This window comes from Suncus etruscus, chromosome 5 (genome assembly GCF_024139225.1).
Source record: "Suncus etruscus isolate mSunEtr1 chromosome 5, mSunEtr1.pri.cur, whole genome shotgun sequence".
NCBI lineage: Eukaryota > Metazoa > Chordata > Mammalia > Eulipotyphla > Soricidae > Suncus > Suncus etruscus.
This window is the reverse complement of record NC_064852.1, coordinates 138,259,069-138,286,238: the sequence shown is the minus strand read 5'-3', so window position 1 is coordinate 138,286,238 and position 27,170 is coordinate 138,259,069. Positions and strand designations below refer to the sequence as shown.

The window sequence follows — 27,170 nt, the reverse complement described above, 5'->3', positions numbered from 1 at the left end:
TAGGAAGCTAATGTATTCATTTATTCTGAATGGAGGTATATTGGATAAGTGAATGATGGAAATGAGGGAATTTAGTCATGTAGACAGTAGTGAACTTGAGCAATAGGTATTAAGATGAAAAAGAAAATAGAGATGAGAGATAAATCTTAATTAGAAGATCAAAATCTTACAGCTACTCATAGTAAAGGAAAACTGTAAAGAGCTAAAATAAAGAGATAAGTGAGCATGCTTTGACCTTTATATTTTTGGCAAACTTAATGATTAATATCATAAAGTTGACATTTTTCTACTGCATAAAGTCTTCATGACTACATCATAGAATATTACTTCATAAAGTTCAGTAGACTCCTTTTAAATTTCTAGGCCATAAATTCTGAAAAAATGTGGGATTCAGGTTCATAATAAGAATAACAGAACATTTAAAATGCACGATTGTATACACATGCATAATGAAGGAAATAATGGCCACTTACTGTTCATCATGAGTGGTCTCTCAAGCATATACTTTTTAATAATTTGTGATTGTTTATATATCCCTTAGGTCTAAAATAACATCAGGATTAGTAATACAAACTTATTCAGTCTTCTCTTTGTAACATACAAACATGTAAATACATATAAAAGTTTACCAATGGTATAACATCAAGGAACACAAAGTATCAACTATCTTATTTGTTCCTATTTTCATATATTATTGTCATTTTCATTTTACATTAGTTATTTTTCATTAAAATTATATCATTACAATAAAATCAATATATAAGATATGTTTATTTTTAGTCAAATAACTTGAATTATTTTGGTAGCAGAAGAATAAGATTATTCCAATTTGTATCTTTTGTATGTTCAAAGTCTGGTCATTAAGAGAACATTGCACATGCCTGATTGACTTTTGTTTATTCTATGGCACTCTAATCCATAATCAAGTTAAATTATTTTCTTAGAAAATAAATTTTGATCTTATGTTTTAGGATATATAACAAAGCCTAAATAAACCAGGATATTTTAAATTGTGTGATTTCTTATATATGAAGGATCTTCTACTATTAAAAGCTTTCTAGCTCTTATGAAATTAATTAAAATATAAAATATTAAACTAAGTCAAGAAAAATTTTAATGGTACCTACTGAAACAGTCAACTCCCTCATACATATTCTCTGTAATATTGAAGAGAAGCCCAATTCCTGCCACTTACTAACTTATGACATGTTATTTAAATGAAAAATAGGTGTGAAGCATTTTGAGAAAGGTGATATATAACTACAAAGTGCATTAGGATATTCAAGCTGCTATTTTTATTTCTGTATGTTTAGAGATTCTGTTTCTTGCATGACAGATTCTTTAATAGTTTTAATAAGATCTCTACAAAATCACTCTCACATATAATCCCATATGCTGCTTAGGAAACATTAGCACCTTCCTACAGAAATACTCACTAACACATGATGCTAACTTCTGTAGCATTAGTTTGCAGGTGGAAAATATGGTATAATATAAAGACATATGAGACCCAGATTTTAAAAGCTTTTCAAATGGATTTTAGTGTCAAAATTTTAATTATTTTGTTCTTTGTATGGTAGGAAAATATCCCTGTGTAAATTTTAAGAATCATTTTTAAATTAATTTTTTAATTGAATCACCATGAGATACACAGTTAAAAAGTTGTTCATGATTGAGTTTCGGTCATAAGATATCCAACAACCAGTGTACATTTCCTATCACTAAAAAAAAACAATTTTGACTCTTGCTCTTTGAGCTCAAAAATGTATCTCATTTGTTTATTTGTTTGTTTGCTGCTGGCTATGCACACTCTTGAACATATTCACCTTCTTTATCTCTCTCACATCTTTCTAAATAAATTTTCAATTAAGATACATTTCTTCACTCAAAACAAAATAATACAAGAATTTTTAAATGAAATACATAAAGATTTCAAACTTAGATGGCTTCAGTTTTTCCACTACCCACCTTTATCTTGATAAATTTTTGCACCTGTAATTTGGTCCTCTATCTCCTAGAAAACAAAGGCCACTACAGAAAGCTATTTAGTTCCAAGACACTAAAATTGCACACTTTTATGTTAACAATAAGAATAAAAAATAAGCTTCTGGGATTTTGCTCTGATATTTTACCTATGTTTTCCATGCATTGAGTCACTCAACCCTCAAAGCAATATTATGAGATAGATATTAATAGTCTATCCATTTTATAGCCAAGGAAACTTAGCTTGAAAATTTCTCTAACTAATCTAGATTTAAAGTCACCTCAGGCAGACCAAAGACAGAGCATTACTAGTGTGCGGTATTTTCTATCCACATTTAAATATTATATATATATATATTTACCCTTTAATTAATTTAGTATAAAGAATGCCATATGATCAATACTAAGTTCTACAACTTATAAGTAACCTAAAACCTGGAAATGTCATTAGTAACCTTCTTATATTAAATAATTCAATGAATACTTTATTTTTGAAAGTATTACAAGTAATAATGATATTAATATTAATATAACAATTAATATGAATATTAATAATAAGTATTACAAGTAATAAGTGAATTCAAGTCACTGTTATAGTTCACAATTTAACAGATATAGTCTTTTGCTGCAATTTGTGTAGTTTTCCTAACTCATAACTCCAGAATCAGGTGGTTAATTCCATTCATGTTTCTAGTACAGTATTAAAATTCTGTAAATTAGAATCTACATTGACAGTTGCTGCCAGTTCTGTCTTCTCTGGAAATTATTTATTCAGAGACCAAGGGAAGATAGCTAAAAAACTGATTTGTAGAGGAAGCAATATAGTCAGAAGGTGTTAAAGAGTTTTTCTTTGACTGGTTGCTAATCTATTAAAAATATATGTTTAAATCAGGAACTATGGATGCATATTATTTATTCATTAAGTGTATGTTCAGAATATTTAATATCTGCATTCAGTACTAAAAAACTATATCAGCTATTTTGTAAAGCTAATTATTCTACATATATTAGTATTTATATATCATTTTAATTTGTGCACATGATGTAATAATCCAATAACAATAACTACAGATAAATTACAAAATACTGTATTGATAAAAAATATCAAAAGATAGTATATAATAACATTTCTCCATTTAGCATGGAGAAAAAAATAAAATAACATTAAAAAAAAAGACATTAAAGTTTTCCAAAGGAGATGTTGGAGAGAGAATGGTAGTTAAGCATTGCCCTGCACATGGCTTGCCCACGGTTCAGTCCCTGGCATCCTCTATGGTCCCCTGAGCACACTTGAAATTATTCCTGGGTACAGAGCCATGAATAATCCGGTAGCTCACACACAAAAGTAAATACCTAAATAAATAATAATGTCTCCTGAAAGAAAATGAGGAATAAGCCAAGGAATAATAGAGGTGCTGAGGGTTAGAGAAAGAAAAAAGAGCAAATGCAAAAGCCCTAAAGTGACAAATCTCTAGGGGCTTGATTTGGTGGAATAGAATTTAGTGGGCTTAGAAAAAGTAAGGAGGGGCTGGAGAGATAGCATGGAGGTAAGGCATATGCCTCTCATGCAGAAAGTCAGTGTTTCAAATCCTGGCATCCTATATGGTCCCCCAAGCCTGCCTGGTGTGACTTCTGAGCATAGAGCCAGTAGTAACCCCTGAGCACTGCTGGGTGTGACCAGAAACCTAAAAAAGAAAAAAAGAAAAGAAAAAAAAGTAATGAAAGAGAAAGAGAGAGAGAGAGAGAGAGATGTATTGACAAGAACACTCAGTTCATGGGAATTGATGAAGCAAGAGAGTTGAGTATTTTCTAGAGTCATGAAGATTATGCTACAACTTTTTTATTTTTATTTTTTACCAGAATTAAGTTGAAACCTCAAGGTGGATTTTTCAGTGGAGAATAGAATCTTGCTTGAAAGTTGTAGTAGAAGCTGTCTCATAAATATTATGATGTTGCACAAATGGTAGCCCAGAAAAAAGAAATAAACCACAATGACTACCCAGAAATTAAGTGATGTATATGGGAAAAGCAAAAGTAGAAGGTGAGTAATAATTAGACAGTGGCACATATGTATCCAAAAGTGATAATGTTTGAATGTGAGATAGGTCAAGTATGAGATCAAAATATCTGCTTTTTGATAAAAGAAACTTAATAATGAATTTTACATATTTTGAGATAGGACAGATTACAGGAACAGCAGGTGTTAGGGAAGAGAAATTGTGTCTGATTTTGAACCTGTTCATTCTATAGGTTAATTCAACATTCAAGTACTTGTTAATTTACAAATCTAAACTATAGGTAAAAGGTTTATGCTACAGAGAGAAAATGTGGAATTACTAATACTAGAAAAAGAGATTGGCTAAAAAAGATAATCTACAAAGTAATTATAGTAACAAAAGAGTAAACGAAAAGGACAGAGACCCGAGTGTGTACATCATAAGTCTGAAAAATCAAATCTACTGAGACACAGAGACACCAAAATATTGGAGCCCTGAAGACCATGTGAAGAAAGTGAAGGCTAGCAAGATAAAAAATTTGATCAACTGCATTGATAAGGCTATTCTGGGGAAGGCTGAGAAATGGCCAATGCATGTGACATCATGAGATATTCATAATTAAGATAGGATCTGTTTAGTTCAGGGATGGCAATCATTGAATTAGGATAAATTCAAGAGGGACTTGAAAGAGATGTTAGACATATCGTGTCCACTCATAGTATGTTGGTAAGTTCTCTAATAAAAATTGAGGATATAAAATTTCAAATATCCTTTAGAAGCCATGTCATCTTAAAAGAAAACTGTTACAGCAAGTCCAACAACTACACAGGTGGGTCACATTGAGGTTCAATTAACATTTGACTTTTCTTTTATAGAGTAAACCTGGTGTAACTATATCTTCACAAATTCTCGGTTCCTAAAGACAGCTTGTCACAGCAGGTATTGTGCAGTAGATTGAGAAATGTCTATCAAAAGCTTTAGTCCTTGTATGATTTTGTAGAATGTTTCCTGAAGCATAAGGACAAATACTATTTCTAAATTTAAAATACTCTACATAAGATATTTATGCAAGTGTGCATACTACCACATTTTCTCCCCATGAATTATGCAAATCTTATGCAACTTTAGTCGAAAATAAGAAAAAAGCCAAATACCTATTAATATACATTAAATATAGGAATAAAACTGCATACTGTATGTGAATTTTTATTAAAACTCTTAAAAATGAAAGTAGTCACTGGGCTACTTCTATAAGCAAAAACTAAGTTCAAGTGATTTTCTCCAGCTCACTCGTCAGATATTTATTCTGCTATCCCATTCTTATAACTGTTCAAATAAGTAAATCTTGCTTTTAAACCATAAAGCATAGCATTAATTCTTTATGCATCAAATAACTTATGGACTATTATAGATCAGTATTAAATGATAGATGTTGTGGAAAGTGAGAGTGCAGAGTTATAATCAAAGGATGCAAATGGTATTGGAACATATATCATTAATGTTTTTGTTTTACTTCAAACAAGTCAAAAAATCTCCATATGATCTCAAACATATAATTACCCAATTAAATTTTAGTTTCAAAAGGAGATTGCAATTTCTGTGATAAGGCTGCAAAATTATTTTTGACTATTAGAATAGAGTGACAAGCTTATTGGCTAGAAATGCAACAAATGTATGCCAGCTATTAATTGAACAAACCTTTCAGGCTCCTCGAGAAAATGATCATTGCTTGAATTCAGTTGTCAAGGCACCCAGAACCAAGTTTTAGTCTATCATATAGTAGAAGTTAAGTGACATTTTGTAGGCTATATTATTTCTAGTCACACAAATTATTAACACTATAGTTAACATTACAAGTTAGATGTAAGCAATATGCTCAAAATCAGTTCCCACATGTTTTCTAAGGCACTGACTTTACTTCCCAATTATTTCTCATGCTCACATTTTTTGCTTTTATCTGTTTACATCATTTTAAAATCATCTCTAGCTCTCTTTTGGCCATACATTCTCCTTTCTTTTACTTTTGTCTCCTACTCCCTGCTTAAGCAAAAAAAAATTTTTATATGGAATTCACAAATTTGCATGTAATCTTTGCGCAGGGGCCATGCTATTTTTCTCTGTATTGTTCCAATTTTAGTATATGTGCTGCCGAAGCAAGCACTTAAGCAAAAAAGTTTAAAGTTGCTAACATACTCTTTCTAGACAGAGGGAAATCCTTTCTGCCTTCCACTTTTCTTTCTCTTTCCTATACAATTATTTACTTTAAATACTACTTATTCTTATCATTTAGTATTTACAATTAAATCTCCATAAACAAATATAGTTTAATATTGTCCTTTATTATCTTATTAGATTACTATTACCCAAATATGTTTCTTGAAACAACATAATTCAGTTGCTCAAGTCTTGTAAATATACCTTATAAATAATCTAAGTTTTCTTCATATCACTAAAATCAATATATCACCTGCTCTATTTATCCTCCTTCTATGCAATTTTATTCTGTTCTCTACCGACATTATTATATTTAGCCACATCCTTGATAATTATTGTCTGTGTGCACCCCGCAGCCTCCTATCTGGATTTCTTGAAAACCTTCCTATTTATGCCCAGTACATCAACTGTTTTAAAATAAGAGAAAATTCAATGTTTCTAAATGTGATCTAATCTAAGTTCTTCTTTCTTAATCCTTTCAATGGCTGACTAATTCCAATGTCTAACATTACCACCAAATAGAATCAAAATTTCTCAAAAGCATGTATTTTTAATTTAATCATGTTGGCTAGGGAGGCAGAAATAGTACAGATATAGAAAAGATATTAAAACACGTCCTTATGGGGCCGAAGAGATAGCATGGAGGAGTGCTGCCGGGTGTGATCCCCCCCCCCAAAAAAAAAAAACCAAACAAATAAAAAAAACGCGTCCTTACACAAAACTAATACAGATTTGATTCTAGCACTTTATATTATGCCACGAGTGCGGCTTTCTGGGGACCCCGGCCAGCAGGGTGAAGGTGATGAATGCCGCAACTTATTCGTGGATTCGCTGAGGCAGACCCGATCCGAAATATCTGTGGAAAAATCTGTAGAGGTTAGAAAGAATGGCCTAAGTCTTGTTGCTGATCAAAGGCAAATTTATTAAGCGGGCAAGCGCTTATGTATATTTTTACACTAAGGGAGGCATGTCTCAAAAACTATTGGTCATTTCGAACCATCTTTTATCCAATTATATTCCAAGCATAGGCACATAACCAAAAATGAGCAAAGGTACTTAACATTAAACCTATGGGGCATACAAACATTGGTTAAATCAAACAAGCTTTTCACCAATTATATGCTTACTACAGGTATTTTGCCAAAAAGGAAAAAAGGATAGAGTGTGCCTTGTTAAGCACAGCCCATAGGAGGTGGGGGAGGTGGAGAGGGGTAAAGGAGAAGGCATAAATCAATGGTTGATCCTATCAATCTTTAACTTGACCGGAATCAGAGACATATAAGGAAATATATCTACACCCTGTCCCTGGCCTCATGGCCCTGTGGTTAACACAAGGGGCTATCTTTTGTTGCAAGATTTCCTATTTGCTCATTGGCTAAGAACCTACCGACGGTCACGTATACAGCTCAGTGGAACTTTCCACAGAGACAGAGGCTAAGGTTGATGGCATCCATATTTTTATGCAGGCTAGAGCAGTCTCCCACACACGAGTACCATCAAGAGTGATTACTAAGCATATAACTAGGAGTAGACCCTGAGCATAAAGCAAAGAGTAAGCCTTTAGCACTACTGGTTAACTGCAAGACTCTCCCTTACTCCTCCTACAAAAAGAGTCTACTCTTCAAACTTTTACCCCTGCAAAAGTTTACGAATACACAGTAACTTTAATTGTACATCAGCTGTTTTTCTTTTTTTTTTTGAGGTTAGTGTTGGAATATTTATTTTTTAATTGTTTTTAATTTTTATTGCAACAGCATGTTTTATAATAATATTTTAATTATATTTTATTTAAACAACTTGATTACATACATGATTGTGTTTAGGTTTCAGCCATGTAAAGAACACCACCCATCACCAGCACAACATTCCCATCTCCAATGTCCCAAATCTCCCTCCTCACCACCCTACCCCCACCTATACTCTAGACAGGCTTTCTATTTCCCTCATACATTCTCAATGTTAGGATAGTTCACAATGTAGTTATTTCTCTAACTAAACTCATTCCTGTTTGTGGTGAGCTTTATGAGGTGGGCTGTAACTTCCAGCCCTCCTCTCTTTTGTTTCTGAAAATTATTTTTGCAAGAATGTCTTTCATTTTTCTTAAAGTTCATAAATGAGTGAGACCATTCTGTGCCTTTCTCTCTCTCTCTCTCTCTCTCTCTCTTTCTCTCTCTCTCTCTCTTCTCTCTCTCTCTCTCTCTGACTTATTTCACTCAGCATAATAGATTCCATGTACATCCATGTATAGGAAAATTTCATGACTTCATCTCTCCTGACAGCTGCATAATACAATACAAAAACGCCTTCCTTACACCTATGTTCATTGCAGCACTATTTACCATGGCAAGACTTTGGAAACAGCCCAGATACCCTTCAAGAGATGAATGGCTAAAGAAACTGTGGTACATATACACAATGGAATATTATGCATCAGTTGTTTTTCAACAATTCTAACACATGCGGCCTAACATAGATCCATGGATCATTGGTTAAAGACCACTAATCTATGATTCTACTGCCCCTACAATTATTTCTTATTCCTTTCCTTTCTATGTCATACATTATTTTGAATTATTCTTTTTCCCTTTTACACACACACACTGTGTTCCCTCATATCTAGACTTTTATACTAGATTATCTCCCACAAAGAACCACATTTGGAACAAAACCCACATAACATCTTCTCTTAGATCTACTCTTAGTCCAACAATGTTCAATTATAGTGATCTCTGAAAGCCCTTCAATGTATCCATTACCTGGAGATGACCCAGAACATTTACAGTGCATGGTAGTTAGTAACAAATCAACAGAGATGTTAAAGAAGAACTAATTTCTAAACATTCAAAAATGGAAAGACAATATATTTACTTAAATTACTGTAAAAGCTAGACTTCGATGTTTAGGTTTTGTTATGCCTATTGTCACATGAATAAATTTACTTTTTATATTTTGATCAACAACTTCCTACTTCATTTACAAACAATTGCAACCCAAAGAAAATTCTTTGTTCTTATTCGATTTGGTTTGTTTTCTTTCTTCTGGTGTGTATATTATATTTATCCTCCTCAGCCATTGCATATAATATCTATTTCTTTAAATACACATGAGAATGCAGAATATTAGAACTTTTATAATTAGTAAAGCAACAGAAAATTTTTGGTGAGATTACTATACATTTTAACATTAAAGAGTTATGCATTTAGACAAGAGAAAGAATAACAATATTTGGAAACCCCAAGGTAAAATTATCTTTAACAGAGGCAATCTGACAATAAATAAGCATCTTAATTATAGTTTGAAATGGAAAAATATTCTTTAGTTTGTTTTCCCAAAGAAACTACTCTGTTTTATAAAAAGTGAATCATAAATGACTTATTTTATGATAGAAAATAAGAACAAACATTTAACTGTTACATAAGCTCAAAATATATTACTAAATACATTATTTAATAAATTCCTGAAATCTACTCAAAAATCTCTAGAGGCCTTTAAAATAGTATAGTCCTTTCTAAAAATTTTTTGTCTCAGTGAGACATTTAGGTTGTGTTTATTTAAATTTTCCCAAACAACCTATTTAAAATTTAAAAGGCACAGCAAATCAGCAACTAATATCTTAAATGTTTACTTTAATCTTTACTTTGTCAAATGTATTTTTATTTTGACGATATTTTTTAATATTTGAAAACACAAATTCTAATAAATAATTTGTAGTCATTCTGTTGAGTAACAAGCCACAATTTAGTGGCTCCAGTCAACAATAATTACGTATCATGATTTTGTAATTTGAGTAAAATCAAATTGATGTTTCTTTTGCAACTAAAGGCACTCATGGGACAACTTTCAATCAACTGTGTCCAAAATATCCAAGATGACCCTTTTACTCTCTGCTCTCTCCACATAATCCTCTCATCATTCAACAGCTCTTTCCAAGATTCTTTCTAGCATCTTATTTGAATCCAAGTATCAAATCTTAACTTTCAGATGCTTCATCAAGATTCTACTGCATTATACTTGCAAATGTTCCCTTGGTGAAAGCAAGAAATATGGCCAAACCTAAAACCAAAGGGAGAAAGAACCATACAAAGTCTTGAAAATCAGAAAGCCAGTGCCAGTCGAATACTGACATTTGTATACTTAAGTAATCAAATCATTTACCAAAGGTCAAATTTCATCTAACCGCTAACTTACAAATAACTTAAATTTTAAATCCTTAAAACATAAGGCACTTTTCTGCTATAGTTTTGTTTTGTAACTTAAACTTAACAGTTTTGAATTCAACACTTCATAAATGAAAGGCTTTTGAATATTAATTTGTATTTATTTTTCTTAAAGTTCTGTAGGCTTCATAAATATTCTTATGTCATTAAATTTGATTCTTCAGTTTTAATTTTATGTCTTTAAATTGTTTCCATTGGTATAAAATTTCACAATGCTCACTTGGAGAAGAGAAAACATAACACTTTTCTTCATTTGGAAATCAAACTAACAAGGGAGCCACTTGGAGGAAACCAACTATTTCCAAACTCACAACCTTATTATACAACCTTTCACAATCTAGATAAACTACTAGTCTCATGTTACATTATAATTCTCCCTTTCCACCCATTAGTAGTACTATAATCTGAGAATTCAGAGTCAAAAGTCTAGAGAAATTACTAAAATAATGTATTATATGTCATATTAGCAGTTCTCAAAACTATAGAAATTACAAATTATTATAAATGTGTATATAAATAATAATTTAGAGCACTTAACTTTAAACAAAAATTTTACACACAGCCTGTAAGTTTCCTTTCAATCTCTTACCTCAGTACATAAATCTAAAGATTACTAAGTCATTACCCCTAATTTTGTTAGATAATTCTAATTTCGTTTCACAATTTACATATATTGATATTGTATTTTCCAAAACGTATTTCAATGTATAAATTTGAGAGATTTTATGCTTCAAAATACCTAACTTGATTATATTTTCTTTTATAATTATAATTTTATAATTGAACAAAATCTATAAAACTGATACAAATTAGTTAGAATTTTAATCCTGGGACTACAAAAAATAAGGTTAATTTAGCTTCTATGGTTTTTCTGTATAAAGTACATCTATGAAACAAACACATAGTAATACTCCAATACATATTCATTGTGAGATAAGAGCAAAATACAAAAAGAATCTTAGTAAATATTAAATAATTATAATTGCTAAAATTTTTACTAACCTTAAGTATATATACTTTTTCCATTTGGATATACTATAATATATTTTACTCCCTATGCTCTTCAAGAATAACAATTCTTCCTATAATTTCCATTTTAAGACTAAATCTCTACAATTACTTCAGTCATTCCACATATTATTTAAAGGATACTAGGTGAATTTTGTCACATCCTAGTAAGAAGTTATTTCTGAGACTTCAGCATCTAAAAATGTGATATACACTCTAAATTAAGTGACTCGTGTCTTTATGAAAAGGTAAATTTGAACATACAAGCACACACCTACAAATCAAAACATAGGCCTGAACAGATTAAAGTTCTCAAAATAAATGAACCCTGTTAACATTATTTTGAGCTTTGAATTATGGAAGAGTAAGAAAGTACACTTCCATTATTTAAGTCAGCCAAGTTGTTTTAATACTAACAGTTATATAATATTAAAACACTTAATTCTTAAAATATTAAAACACCATATTCTTAAAGGCACTAATGGGGCTGGAGCTGTGGCACAGCTGTAGGGCATTTGTCTTGTACGCATCTGACATAGGAGGGACCTCAATTCGATCCCCAGCATCCCATATGGTCCCACAAGCCAGGACCAATTTCTGAGAGCATAGCCAGGAGTAACCCCTGGCTGTCACTGGGTGTAGCCCAAAAACAAAACAAAAACAAAATAATAATAATAATAATAATAATAATAATAATAATAATAAATTTAAAAATTACTAATTAGCACCATAACATTTTTCTTTTGTGGAAGACAGAAGAAACCTAAATATTATACTATTTAGCAACTAACATGAAAAACTGAAAGCATTACCACTAAGGTCAGACCAGCCACAGATGTCTCCACCCTTATTCAAGCAGTATTAGAAGTCCTAGCAATAGCAGTTAGACAAGAGAAATAAATTAAAGAAATCCAAATTATAAAAGAGGAGTCAGGTAATGGGGGAGGGGTGCTCTGACAATGCTGCAGGTTCTGGGAGCTGAACCAGGCTAGAGTCAGGTAGTGAGGGAGGGGTGATTGACCCATTCCCTGACCTCCACCACACCTTACACTAGAGGGAAGGGGAAAACCTTATTGCTATTGGGCAAGAAGGAGGGGACCTACCCCTTTTGGCAGTTAGCAAGGGAGGAGACTTATGGGCGGAGCCAAACCTCAGCTAACACAGCCATCATACCCACCTAGAAACACACTCCAGAGAAGGAACCCAGCCCCAGCCACAGGTGACAAAGGAGGGCTGAAATCTGAAGACTTTACACTCCAAGCCAAACCATCAAATGCAAAAAATATGGGTAAACTAAGAAAGACACTAACAACAGGGGACATGGAGAGAAATCCCAGCAGTGTTTCCAAGGTCACCAAAATGCTCGGGCCCAATAGATGAGGACCTAAAAGCAACAATACAGGACATGGCAAAAGAAATCAAAGAATCACTAACCAGCGAGTTCAAGAAATCCATAGATGAACAAATCAACCAACTTAAAGAAGAACTTTTACAGAACATGAGAGAATTCATACAAATGAAATTAAAGGAAATAAAAAGTATTAGCAAACCATAATAGCAGAATTACACAATTGGAGAATTGCAGAAAAGAACTTGAAGAAAAACTACAAATCAAAAATGACAAAGATACCAATAAGGAAATAAAAGGTAAAACATTGGAAGAAATAGTTAGGCATTTAATGAACAAAGACAAAAGAAATAATCTATGGATTGTATGTATACCAGAAGGGGATGAAATAGGGAAAGGGAAAGAACAAATGGTCAGAGAAATAATAGCAGAAAACTTTCCCACCCTCTGGAAAGAGGCTCTGGTGTAAATCCAGGAGGTAAAAAAAAAAATGCCCTAATAAAATGATCGGACTTAAACACCACATCCAAAGCCAACGACAGCAGAATTTATACCCAACCTACAACAAGCTAGACACAGAGGGTACCATTTATACTAGCAGCCAAGAAGGTAATGGAGGAGGATATGAGATTCATATTGGAACAAGGGTAGAGGGAGGACAATTTTGGTGGTGGAAATTCCTCTGTTTCAATGTTAATATGTACTAAACTATTACTGTGGAAGATATGTAATCCACTTTGGTCAAAATAAAAATTATTATGATAAAATAAAATAAAATAGACCCTAATAAACTAATACCAAGACATATAGTAATCCAAATGGCAAGAAAAAAAACAATAAACAAAGAGAAAATTGAACTCATTAAAGCAGTAAGGGAGAAAGAAAAAAACCTCAAGTACAAAGGAAGGAACATAAGAATCAAGTCAGATCTCATTTGAAATAATCCATGCAAGAAGAGAGTGGGATGACATATTTAAATGACTAAATGAAAGAAACTTCCAACCTAGAGTCCACAACTCAGCAAAACTCTCATTTATATGGGAGGAAGGACTAAAAACATTCTCAGAAAAACAGTACTCATATAGTTGCGCAAACAAAACTGATTCTAAATTATCTACTCAGAGATAAATTACAAAACCCACCTCCCTGATTGTAACACCAACCACCCTACACAATACAAGTGCACAACAGCCCTCTCTGTCAATAATCTCCTTAAATGTTAATGGACTAAACTCTTCCATTAAAAGACACATAGTAGAGACTTGGATTAGAAAACAAAAACCAGATTTCTACTGCCTGCAAGAAATACACCTACAAGTATGGGATAGACTAGACACCGGCTCAGAATAAAAGGATGGAAATCAATTATTCAAACCAATGGGAAATAAAAAGATACTGGAACAGCCATTCTTATATCTGACCAAATTGCATTCAACATCAAGAAAGTGCTCAGAGACCAAGAGGGTCACTACTTATCAGGGGAACACTTGACCAAGAAGTACTAATGCTGGTCAATATATATGCACGAAGTGCAGAGCCAACAAAATATATAAGGCATTTGCTCGCAAACCTGGAGAACCATATGAAAGAAAATGTGATAGTAGTAGGAGATTTCAATACTCCACTAGCACTACTGGACAGATCCAACAGAGAGAAAACTAGTAAAGAAATAAGAACCCTAATGAGAAATTAGAAGAACTAGTGCTAATGGACTTATATAGGGCTCTCTACCTACAGAAAGCAGAATACACATTCTTCTCAAGTGCACATGGAAACTTCTCCAGAATAGACCATGCCTTGGAATATAAATCGAACTTGCGTAAAGTCACAAATATAAGGATTATGATAAGCACCCTATCATATCACTATGCAATAAAGATCAAGATTGACTGTAAAAGAAGCTATGGAGAAAATTCAACTCTTGGAGATAAAACAACATGCTGCTCAACAACAGCTGGATCAAAGAGGAGCTCAAGAAAAAAATAAAGATATTCCTTGAGATAAATGATAATGAAGAGACAAATTGTCAAAATCTGTGGGACACAGCAAAAACAGTAATTAGGGGGAAACTCATAGCAATACAGGCCTATGTGAGAAAAGATGAAAATAACAAAATCAACAGTTTAAAGGGACACCTTAAGGAACTGGAAACACAGCAGCAAAAAAAATCCAAACACAACCAGAAGACAAGAAATAATAAAAACCAGAGGAGAAATAAATAACATAGAAACTAAGAAAGCAATACAAAAAAATCAATGAGACCAGGATTTGGTTTTTTGAAAGAATAAGCAAGATAGACAAACCACTGGCAAAACTCACCCCCCCAAAAAAAGAGGGAAAACACCCAAATAAATAGGATCACAAATGAAAGGGGAGAGATTGCAACAGAATCCCAAGAAATCCAACACATCGTGAGGATGTACTATGAACAACTATACTCAGTCAGGTTAGAGAACCCAGAAGAATTTGACAGACTTTTGGAAATATATCATCATCCAAGACTGGATAAGGAGGATGTAGGAAGTCTTAAATAGGCCTATTACATCCGAGGAAATTGAATCAGTAATTAAAAAACTCCCCAAGAATAAAAGTCTAGGTTCAGATGGTTTTATGGTGAATTCTATCAAACAGTCAGAGAAGAATTACTACCACTGATCCACAGGCTCTTCCAAAATATTGAAAAGACAGGAACCCTTCCTAATTCTTTTTATGAGACTAATATCACACTCATTCCCAAAAAATTGGCAAAGACACCTCCAAGAAAGAAAACTACAGACCAATCTCATTAATGAATATAGATGCAAAAATACTCAACAAAATCTTTGCAAATTGAGTCCAGAACTATATCAAAAAGATTATACACCATGACCAAGTGGATTCCATCCCAGGGATGCAAGGATGGTTCAACATATGCAAATCAATCAACATCATACACACATCAACAACAAGAAAGACAAAATTCACATGATTATATCAATTGATGCAGAGAAGGCATTTGACAAAATCCAACATCCTTTCATGATGAAAACACTCAGCAAAATAGAACTGGAAGGGACCTTTCTCAAGATAATTACAGCTATCTATGAAAAGTCCACAGCCAACATTATCCTTAATGGCTAAAAACTGAAAGCATTTTGACTAAGGTAAGGTAAGAAACTAGGCAATGTTGAGAAATTTGTTTAGAGGCCAAGTAAATAAAGTAAGAAATTACACCAATGGATCTAAAGCCATTGAATTTAATTGATACTTTATATGATACAATTTAATTGCAAATTTCAAAAATTATTGTTGCTAGAATGAAAATGACAACTTGTAAGCAAACCTGTCCTGTCACTTAAATAGGACCAAATGGTTTCCTTAACTTTTCTATGTTCTTTAAAAATAATTTAGTACATATAATTTGATAAAGAAATAAGAATCTTCATCATAAGCTCCATTTCTTGAGCTGTATAGACACCAGGATCTCTAGATACAGAGGTCTGATTTTACCATTCATGATGAAGCAGAAGTCTTCCACACACCACAAAAGCACCGAGGGGAGAGTAAATGACCATGCAAGGAGTCTATAGTTAATCTCGTGACAGTATACTTCAAGGGTGGAGAAACCCTGTGTCTCCTAGGCCAACGGATTCCCTCTATAATGTCCCCAATAGTTACTGTGCCTATGCAGGGGGGGAAGGGAAAAAAGCACAAAATAATCCTTCTATTCACTTACATATTTAATTATTGATTGATTTTTTTGACTTCTTTATTTTGGTGTAGATATTGAAGTTGATGTCTCTAATTTTATTTTATTTTATCTTTCTCTTTGTTTTTGCACTCCGGCATAGTTTGATTTCAGGATCAAAACTATTGTGAAGTGCTTGTCTTTATTGCTGCAGTGCTCACTAGATATTTTATTTGATATTTCTTTCTGTATTGTTGTGGTGTATCAATTACCTTTTTTCTGTCCTCTTTCAAATTGAGTTTGAAAGCCTCTAGAGGGACTCTGCCCATTTTCAACTTATTTGATTTTTTACCCCATTCTAATTGCTTTTCTTTCCTTCAAACAAAACCACATAACTTGAACCATCTAGCTCTGCCTCTCAAAAAGAGGGGGAAACAAGGGAGGGTACCAGGACCAAATAGATATATGATCACTAGTAGTAAGCTAGACACAGAGGGGACCACTTACTCCAGCAGCCCAGGGGGTGATGGTGGGGGATATGGGTTGCAGGAAGGGAACAGGGGTGGAGGGAGGACAAATTTGGTGATGAGTATTCCCTTGATTCAATGTTGATATGTACCTAAAATACTACTGTGAATGATATGTAAGCCAATATGGTCAAAATAAAAAAATTAAAAAGAAATAAGAATCCTAAGGGTCACTAAATTCCACACTTGTAGATTTGATTCTTTTTAGCATACACATTAATTTTACAGACTTAAATTGAAATATACTGATAATATTAATAAGGAATATATTTCTATTTTAGTTTTTGGCAATATCTTTCATCTTTCTTTGTAATTTGCAATAAATCTTCAGTGTGATTCCTCCTTTTTTTCCTCCATGATTTTGGTATGCAGGATACGTTATATAATTAATAATCTCAATTCATAAAACTTAACCCAAATCAAGATAATCTCTCTATGACTGTTTGTCTATGAATATGCTTATCTGTTTTTGCTCTCTCTCGACTTAATTATTAGGGTAGAAAATACACAGGAATAGAATATGGCTAGAAAATAGAATTGAAACAGCTTTGAAATATGTCGAAGTATTTACTATACTAAATTACATAAGATGTCCTTGGATTTTGTTATTTCTTCCAAAGATGTTTTTTTTTTTTTTTTTTTGGTTTTTGGGTCACACCCGGCGATGCTCAGGGGTTACTCCTGGCTGTCTGCTCAGAAATAGCTCCTGGCAGGCACGGGGGACCATATGGGACACCGGGATTCGAACCAACGACCTTTGGTCCTGGATCGGCTGCTTGCAAGGCAAACACCGCTGTGCTATCTCTCCGGGCCCCAAAGATGTTTTTTATGATGTTCTTTTTTATAGTTTATTTTGCGGTACATTTTAATATTATTAAATAAAATAGTTATAATCTATATTTGTTCCTAGAAACAAATACATAGAAAGGATGCAAAGAAAACTGCTTATTTCATTCAGAATGTTTTAAAACTCTCCTAGGAAAAAATTAATAAAAAGTAATACTTGATCTAAGCAATTATTTTAAACTTCAATCTTGAATACTCTAACTGTTCTTAGAAAGCAGGCATCCACTATCAATACGAAGAGATTTATTTTGCTCTATGAATATAATTTATTTTATTCTAACTATGAATCTAAATGTTATTTTAAATGTCCAATTTTCAATCTTTGATCTCAGAGTGACTGTAACAGGGTAGACATTTTTCTTGCACTGAACAATTCAGGTTTGATCTCTGCACCCCATAAAGACTCCAAGTAAACCAAGAAACCAAGTATGATTCCTGTGCACAGTGAGCCAGGAATGAGCCCTGAACATAGCAGAATATGGGCCCAAAATAAAGACAAAATAAAGAAATATATCTCTGAATATTGACACAATATTATAACATCTAGGAAATACTGAATGGGTTCATACAACTTGTTATCTGATAACACGTTGATATATGATATATAATAACTACTTGTTATCTTTCACGTAATCTAGAGTTCCGCAATAGAAAAATTGAGTTCTCTCTTTCTCTCTCTCCTTCCCCCTCTTGAATTACCCTGACCTAAACTCTTCGGCATAACGAGTTTAAAACTTGGTAACCTTCCTAACTAGTACAAATTGACACTGACATAGAATTTTCTTGATGTGGTCATTTTACATAAATAATATTTCTTAATATTTTTAATATTTGATTTAATATTTTTGTTTTATTTTGTATTAACCTCATATTTTGCAAAGAACTTACTTATTAGTCACTAGCTTCTCTGTTTAAAACTCAATTGGGAATATAATACTCCTTTCTCTTTTCTCTGATCATACTCTGTTCTGTCTGCCAACTCTGATTTTGTTTCCCACAGTATCTCATCAAGATTTTTCAAGAACTCCTGTAGGAGAGAAAGTCATCAGGAACCACAATTTTATTGGCAGCTTTTCATCATGTAACTCATAGAACATACTGTTTTGATGCTGACCAGAAATGGGAGAACAGCGAGTGTCTTCTGACTTTAAATCTAGTAGTGACCACATAAAATCAGCCTGAAGAAATTGTGGCCAGGATGTAAGACTTGATGAGGTGTGTCCAGCATTCGATCTGCCAGGGCACATCAGGTGAATAAAGGCTCTCGCTATATCTCTTCTCTACCACAAGAGCACAATCTGTCCCAGAACTACTGTGTTAACATAGCAAAAGGAGGCATTTTAGAGTGATACATGAAAAGGGAAATTATAAGGCTTATGTGTTGATTTTTTCAGAGAAATTCTAAACTTTTGCAAGTAATGACACTTCATCAATATCCTTCACTGAAAGACATAGAGATATTGATAAGTATGCAATAGAATAAAACCTCTGAACATGCCCCAGCTGCAGTAATTAATTGAGAGAAGGAATACCATTTGCAAAAAGTGAAAAATTGGATACAATTTTTTGGCCTAAGTATAGACACAAAGTCACTTTTATTTTCTTGCTGAACTATTAGAAAATTATATATTTTCAGGAAGATTGTTTAGACAGGCTCAGGTGACTGGCGATGTATTTCTCAAAGAACCGAGGAATCAAATAATATTCAACCATAATAAAATAGACTTCGAGTGGTGAAAGCAAAGTTTTGATTGCTTGACATTCAGTGGCTTTTTTTTCTTGTGAAATAATAATTTGAGGGGCTGAAGATATAGCATAGAGAATAAGGCACTTTCTATACACATATTTGAACCAAGTTAGATCCCCAGTATCCCCCTAGATTCCCCTGATCCTTGTCAGGAGTGATCCCTGAGCACAGAGCCAGTCTTGAGAATAATGATAAGTAAATAACAATAATAATTTGTAGCCTATTAAATAAAAAGCATAGTACATATGCTTTACAAATTCTTACACTAGTACTTACATAGAAATAGCAACTTAATCTATCCATCTACCATCAGACATTTACTTTTACTATGCCTCAACTATAAAATCATTTTATGTGTTAATTTGGAAACAGGAATATTAATAACTAATACCTATGTGTGAAATTCTCGCATTTTGCTCTACTGCCTTTACAGGCTACCACCTTTACTGTATTGAGTGTATCCTATGCTTTAATATAATTTTCTACTTAAGATTACATGATTAAAATTTTATTTCATGGGAATGTTGCAATCAAATGAGAGTTTTTACAAAATATTAAGTGTAGAAAACGCTTAAAGTAAATGTCATGGAGGGGTTGGAGCAACAGCACAGCAGGTAGGGCATTTGCCTCTCACAAACCCACCAAGGTTTGATTTCCGGCATCCCATATGGTCCTGCAAGTCTGCCAGGAGTGATCTGAGTGCAGATCTAGGAGTAACTCCTGAGTACCACTGGGTGTGGCCAAAAAAAAAAAAAAAAAAAAACTTCCCCCCTCAAAGAAAAGAAAAAAAATGTCATGGAATCTAAGTCCTAGCATTAAGTTTTTATTTATCAAAAATCTCTCGCAATTATTTTACCTCTATTGTTTTGTTTTGTTTTTTGGGGGGGTCCAACACCTATATATTTCTGGATCTGTGCAAAGGGCCACTTCTAGAAGCTTGAAATACTATATGTATGACTGAAATTGAAAGAGGGTAGGCTGTGTGCAAAACAAGTTCCCTGTTCACTGATCTGTCTCTTAAACCACAATTTTTAACCTCTTTGAGGAGTGAGTTGACTACAGAAAGAAAAAACAAACAAACAAACTATAAAATAAGCTTCAGCAGTTACACAAGAAGTGGGTAGTTTAATCTACATAAAAATCATTGGCTCAAATAATTTCTTTCTTTTTGCATTCTATTTTTTTCACTTAAAATAGAAAAGGAACTTGAGGTTATATAGAAAATAAAAAAATCAAAAATATTAAAAATATTTCAGGGGTCAGAGAGATAGCAGAGCAGTAGGGTGTTTGCCTTGCACACAGCTGATTCAAACAGACGTAGATTCAAATCCCAGCATCTCATATGGTCCCGTGCCTGCCAGGAGTGACTTCTGAGAGCATAGCAAGGAGTAACCCCTGAGCACCGCCCGGTGTAACCACCAAAAAAATATTAAAAATATTTCAACATCAGGGGTTCAAAATTATAGGACAGCAGATAGGGCAGTTCCTTTACTATCCAGGGTTGATTTCAACAACTTATTGGGACTTTTCTAATGTGAGTCACTTGATATAGATATTGATTATAGATATAGATATTGATTATAGAATTATGTTATTTATAATATATAGCATATATGTGTTATATATCATATATACAATATATACAAATGTTACATATAGCATATAAAACATACATAAATATATAATATAATTATTACTAATAATATTTATGTACTTAATAGTTATTTTTATATGTATATATTATATGGAATAAATATTAATAGAATTAATATATGTTATTGTATTATTTAATTATAACATTGTGCATATTATGATATTAGTAATACAATATTAAATGTATATTATATATTTACTATGGTATATTTTATATGCATAAATGGTATGTAATTATATAATTATATTATACAAATTATATAATCGAATAGGATTGATAAATTCTCAAAGAAGTTTGAAATTACCTAACAACAGCCAAGTTGACACGAACAAGTTTTCTAACTTGGCTGTAGGGCTACACCTGGAGAGTAAACAAACTTTCTAAATTGGGACAGTTTTCATTTTTTAAAACATCTCTGATCTGTAATCCTTACACATACACACAACACTCTGTTTACAAGTCCTTGAAGGCTTTGCCATCTGCTTAGAGATGCTGCTTACTGAAACATTGGCTCCAACAACTTCTACCAAGAAATTAAGTCTCAAAACCAATTGGCAGGGTTAGCCACCAGAATGTGCACTAGTCAGCTCCCAAACCAGTTTAAGAAGTAAAATTATATACTTACCTGGCAGGGGCGATTCCATGATCACGAAGGTGGTTTCCCCAGGGTGAGGCTCGCCCATTGCACTGCGGGCGTGCTGACCCCTGCGATTTCCCCAAGTGCGGGAAACTCGACTGCGTAATTTGTGGTAGTGGGGGACTGCGTGCGCGCTCTCCCCTGGAAAAAAAAAAAAAAAAAAAAAAAAAAAAGAAGTAAAATTATGATTATTATCATTAAAATTAAATGCAAATAAAATAAGAGAAAAATCAACAGCTTCATACTACATAAAATGACTTTAAACGGCTTCTGAAGACACCAGAATAAATAAAATCTTAGTATCCTAAGATATTTTTTAAATCTGTTTTCTCTAATTTTAATTGGCAGAAATAAAATTAATGTTTTAAGTTACTTGAATAAAGACTACACTGAAAATAATTAGGATATTTGGGGTTTGTTGTTGTTGTTGTTGTTGCTTGGTTTTTGGCCACACCCGATGATGCTCAGGGGTTACTCCTAGCTATCAGCTCAGAAATCACGCCTGGCTTGGGGGACATTATGGGACCCTGGGGGATCAAACCTAGGTCCGTCCTAGGCTAGCGCAGGCAAGGCAGGCACCTTACCTCTAGTGCACCATGCTGGCCCCAGGATATTTGCTTAATTGTACAAATTTGAAATGTGTACTTTTTTTTATTAAAAAAACTATAATTAATTGCAATCATGTAGAAATATATTTCCTACTGACAAACTTTTATACAGCTATTTATGTATGATTCTGGGAAAATTATTTAATCTCTATTTTTTATCTGTAAGTTGAAAATGTAATGGTATTTATCGCTCTGAATAATATCATGATAAAATTAGTTGATACACTGGGTAACAAATAAAATTGAACAACTTATTTGTAGACATAGTTCAAATGCTCATAATTCAATGGTGAACAAGATGAGCAAACTTCACAAAGCTTATGAATTTAATACTCTGTAACAAGTTCTAAATCTACAAAAAAGGCTGAAGATAATCTAAGGTTTTGTGGTTTGCATTTGATTGACCTTGATCTAATTCCTAGTATCACATAGTACCTGGAGAAGTTAGGTGCAGCAATTGATGCCTCTGAGCACTGCCACATTGCCCACATCACCCTTGGTATCACAAGAACAAACCAAGCAGCACTGCATCCTTTTGTCATAGCACTGAATTGCCATTATGGTTTAATGAGAATCATCTAGAGTGGTTGGTCCCAGTTCTCCTGAGCATGTCTTGAAAGGCCTCCATGAATTAAAAAATAATGACAAGTAATTCCATTATGTATAAAAAATATTTCCAACAATACTACTACTTAGAAAAATTAGCTGTACAGCTATTTACAATAGCCAGACTCTGAAAACAACCAGATGCCCCTCAACAGATGAATGGCTAAAGCAACTGTGGTACATATACACAATGGAATATTATACAGCCATCAAAAAGATGAAGTCATGAAATTTTTCTACACATAAATGTACATGGAATCTATTATGAAGAATGAAATAAGTCAGAGGGAGAGAGACAGACACAGAATAGTCTCATCTATGAGTTTTAAGAAAAAATAAAGACATTACTGTAATAAGGCCCAGAGACAATAGAGTTAAGGGCTGGAAGGGCTGGAAGGACCGGCTCATAATTTGAAGCTCACCACAAAGAGTGGTGAACGCTGTTAGGGAAATAACTACACTAACAACTAGCATAACAATGTTAAAGAATGAGAGAAGTAGAATGCCTGTTGTGATAAAGGCAGGGGGTGGGGGGGGCATTGATGGTGGGAATGTTGCACTGCTCTTTATTACTGAAACACAACTACAAACATGCTTGTAATCATGGTGCTAAAATAAAGATTTATATTAAAAAAGAAAATAAAATTAGCTGTACAATAATTAATGAACACAGAACATAATGAGTAAATCAAGGAAAATGTTATAGGACTTCTTTGGGGGGAATTTGGGATCAAAACCAGCAATATTCAGTGCTTACTCCTGGCTCTACATTCAGATATCATTCCTGTGGAGAAATTTGAAAGAGGAATCATATGGGGTGCCACGGACCAAATTTGGGCTGGATATTTGTAAGACAAGGGCCCTAACTACTTTTTAGTCCCATGATACAGTACTTCTCAAGTGAGATGCAACTGGGAAAGTTTCAAATAACCATATTTGTACATTGTGTAGATATCCCCACTATGACAGACTTCAGGCACCTACAGTTACATGACTAAATATGGAGGTGGATAGAAATGCAAATATCATAAGATTATGGGGGCATTTCCAACACAGAGACATGGTATATAAAAATACAATCAAGAGATAACAGAATTGCAGTAAAATGATTGAGGTAATATTTGAGTCTATAGAGCTTTGAGTCTATGTCTTTTGTCCTATTTATAACTTGTCCAACAATATACTTATATAATTTTATTCTTACTATATATGTTTTAAACAACTCACAAAATTTATTAAAATTTAATAACTCTTTTCAACTAATAGTATAGATTTTTCTCATACCCGTCCTTTTCCAAAACAAGCCTATGAAAAGATAATTTTGAACATGTAATATTTTTCATGTAACTGAGCAATGTAGATAAACAACATCTGAAGCAGCTTAGTTGCTCGAGAGTATGAATTTTTAATAAGTTCAAAACCTGACAAAAGTACATGTTATTCAGATCAATTCTACATTACAACAAAAGGCTTTAAAAATGTTTTCAGTTAATTGATTTTTCTTGGGCCATCTTGTATATCAACAACTTGTCTTATTAAAGTGAAACGGGTTTGTGCTCGCTTCAGCAGCACATATACTAAAATTGGAACTATACAGAGAAGATTAGGATGGCCCTAGCGCAAGGGTGACACGAAAATTTGTAAAATGAAATGGGTTTGATACTAACTCTGGACTCGAAGATATACCATTTGGAATATAAAAAAAAAAAACGAAAAAGGAGGACTAGATAAGATAGGATTTAGTCTAGGCATTGGGAAGACTACTGAAAAATGAATTTATGCTGAAAACCTGAGCAAACATTTCTACAGCAAACAAGGCATCTCTAATAAAATGAGCTCACATTTTTTTAATAATCACAGCAGTCTTTAATGTGGACCCTGAAGGAAAATTCTGTCAAAATAGATGGAAGAATTAAATTTCAAATATGGGCAGGAGACAGAATGAAATGATGCAGCCTTTATACTCTTAGAACTTCTACATAACAATAAATATTAAATAGATGGGATTTGTTCAACTCAATCAGGAGACTGCAACATCTTTACATTTGAAAAATTTCCTCTTTGAGAATGTAAGGAATGTTCACATGGTGGCATACCACAGACTAAATTTTTCTTTGAAGCAAAATGACTGTTTTGATCACAGAACAAACACATCCCCAGAAAGGACCACCCCACATAAAGATTCTTACCAGGAAGAAAACTTCGAAAGCTGATCTGACTAAAATTTAAGTTCAGAAGACAACCTCACTGACAAAAGTTAATAAAAATCTGAAGCCATGCAAGAAAATTTAAGTTTATCTTTATATTGAAGTAAGAAATGACACAAAGTGGCTTTTATTGCTTCTACTTATTAACCATTTTTGGTATTTCTATACAAAATACATTAACAATTCCTATATTAAGTGATTCTCAGTAAAACAATGAGATATTCCCTACATGTTACAGTTAGAAAAATAGGAACAGGCATTTAATGAATAGGGTTTTACCATTAGAAAGGCAATAGAATCAAGACTTGCTTATAAAATTTTTTGCACAAAAGTAGAGCAGATTGTAGAATACTTTTCTAGAAAGTTAATAAATATTTTCAGTATAAATTGCCATGTGATTCAGTGATTAGAGCTAAACTCTTCTTTAAAAATCACAGAAGCAGTCATGGACATAGTTTATTGTGTTAACAGTTTGTTTTCAGAAATGAGACTACTGTATTGGAGTTATGCGCTAGGGTATAGTTGGCTGACATCCATCTACAGGAAAGAGCTTGAATGTGAAAATTAGAACTGGCACAGTTCTGCTTTGTCATTTAACTTCCTTCTAATCATAGGCAAGTTATTAAACCTTACAAGCCTACTCTTCCTATTTATTATAGTCTTATAACTATTATACTTTAAGATACCAAGATCTGAGGGCTGCTAGTTAACACATAGAAAGTACTTACTATAATACATAATGTATTTAAGTGTTTACAATAATTATGTTCTAATTTCTTCCAACCCATGTTATTCTTCTTGAATTATAGATAACAAATATCCCTCCAAACTATAATTGTTTTATTTTTTGAAATATCACTGGCCAGTTTCCTTATAGCTTTTTATTTACTTTTTCCCTTTCTTTCTTCCTTTCTGTATTTTTTAAAGATGTGTTTTCATCCCTACATACTTATTTCTTTTTACCCTTTTATTTTGTTTTTGGGCCACAGCCGGCGGTGCTTAGGGGTTACTCCTGGCTGTCTGCTCAGAAATAGCTCCTGGCAGGCACGGGGGACCATATGGGACACCGGGATTCGAACCAACCACCTTTGGTCCTGGATCGGCTGTTTGCAAGGCAAACGCCGCTGTGCTATCTCTCCAGGCCCATGTGTGGCGCTAGAGGTAAAGTGTCTGCCTTGCATCCCATATGGTCCCCCCAAGCCAGGGGCAATTTCTGAGCGCTTAGCCAGGAGTAACTCCTGAGCATCAAACGGGTGTGGCCTGAAAAAACAAAAAAAAAAAAAAGAACAGAAATAAAGATGTGTTTTTATACTTCAATTTTTTTTTATAATCTGGCCATAAAAATAACCACAAACTATGGAGTTTAAAACAAAGAAAAATCAAATATATTCTTTTACAGAGTCTAGAAATCCAGAGTCTAGAAGTCTGAAATTGAGATGTCAGAAATGCCATGCTTACTCTGGATTTTGAATAGAGTTTTATTTGCCTCTACCTCATTTCTACTAGTAGACACATCCTTCTGTGTCTCTATCCTCCTCATGAGGACAGAGTGTGTACTAGTTTAGAACTCATCTGATGTCCTCAACTAACATGATGTTAGTTCTAACTATTCTGTATTGAAATAAAGGCACATTTTCCAGTTACAGGAAGGTAGTTATTTTTGAGTTATTTTTAAGACTTATTTTGACAAAAAAAAATCCAGTGAAATATATATTTACTTGTACCTTTGGAGTAAAGTATAAAAGCTTTATTTAATTTCTTAATTACCAGTTTTTTATATATACTGTTACAAATATCAACCAATGATTATATTTTGGTACTTAATTCTAAATTGAAATTTGTTAGCAAGCCAAATGAAACAGCAGTCTGCCACTGCCTAACATACTATAGAATTTTTCTGATAT

The 27,170-nt window shown here is 33.2% G+C and overlaps 3 non-coding genes across 3 annotated transcripts; 2 read left to right on the top strand and 1 right to left on the bottom strand.

Annotated features, from left to right (window-relative positions):
• Positions 1-6,030: 6,030 nt before the first annotated feature.
• LOC126009717 (U6 spliceosomal RNA) lies at positions 6,031-6,141 on the bottom strand. Its single transcript, XR_007495933.1, has one exon. It is a non-coding gene; the product is annotated as a U6 spliceosomal RNA (small nuclear RNA).
• Positions 6,142-21,825: 15,684 nt separating this feature from the next.
• On the top strand, positions 21,826-21,989 carry LOC126009699 (U1 spliceosomal RNA). Its single transcript, XR_007495917.1, has one exon. It is a non-coding gene; the product is annotated as a U1 spliceosomal RNA (small nuclear RNA).
• Positions 21,990-24,612: 2,623 nt separating this feature from the next.
• Positions 24,613-24,719, top strand: LOC126009756 (U6 spliceosomal RNA). Its single transcript, XR_007495968.1, has one exon. It is a non-coding gene; the product is annotated as a U6 spliceosomal RNA (small nuclear RNA).
• The last annotated feature ends 2,451 nt before the right edge of the window (positions 24,720-27,170 follow it).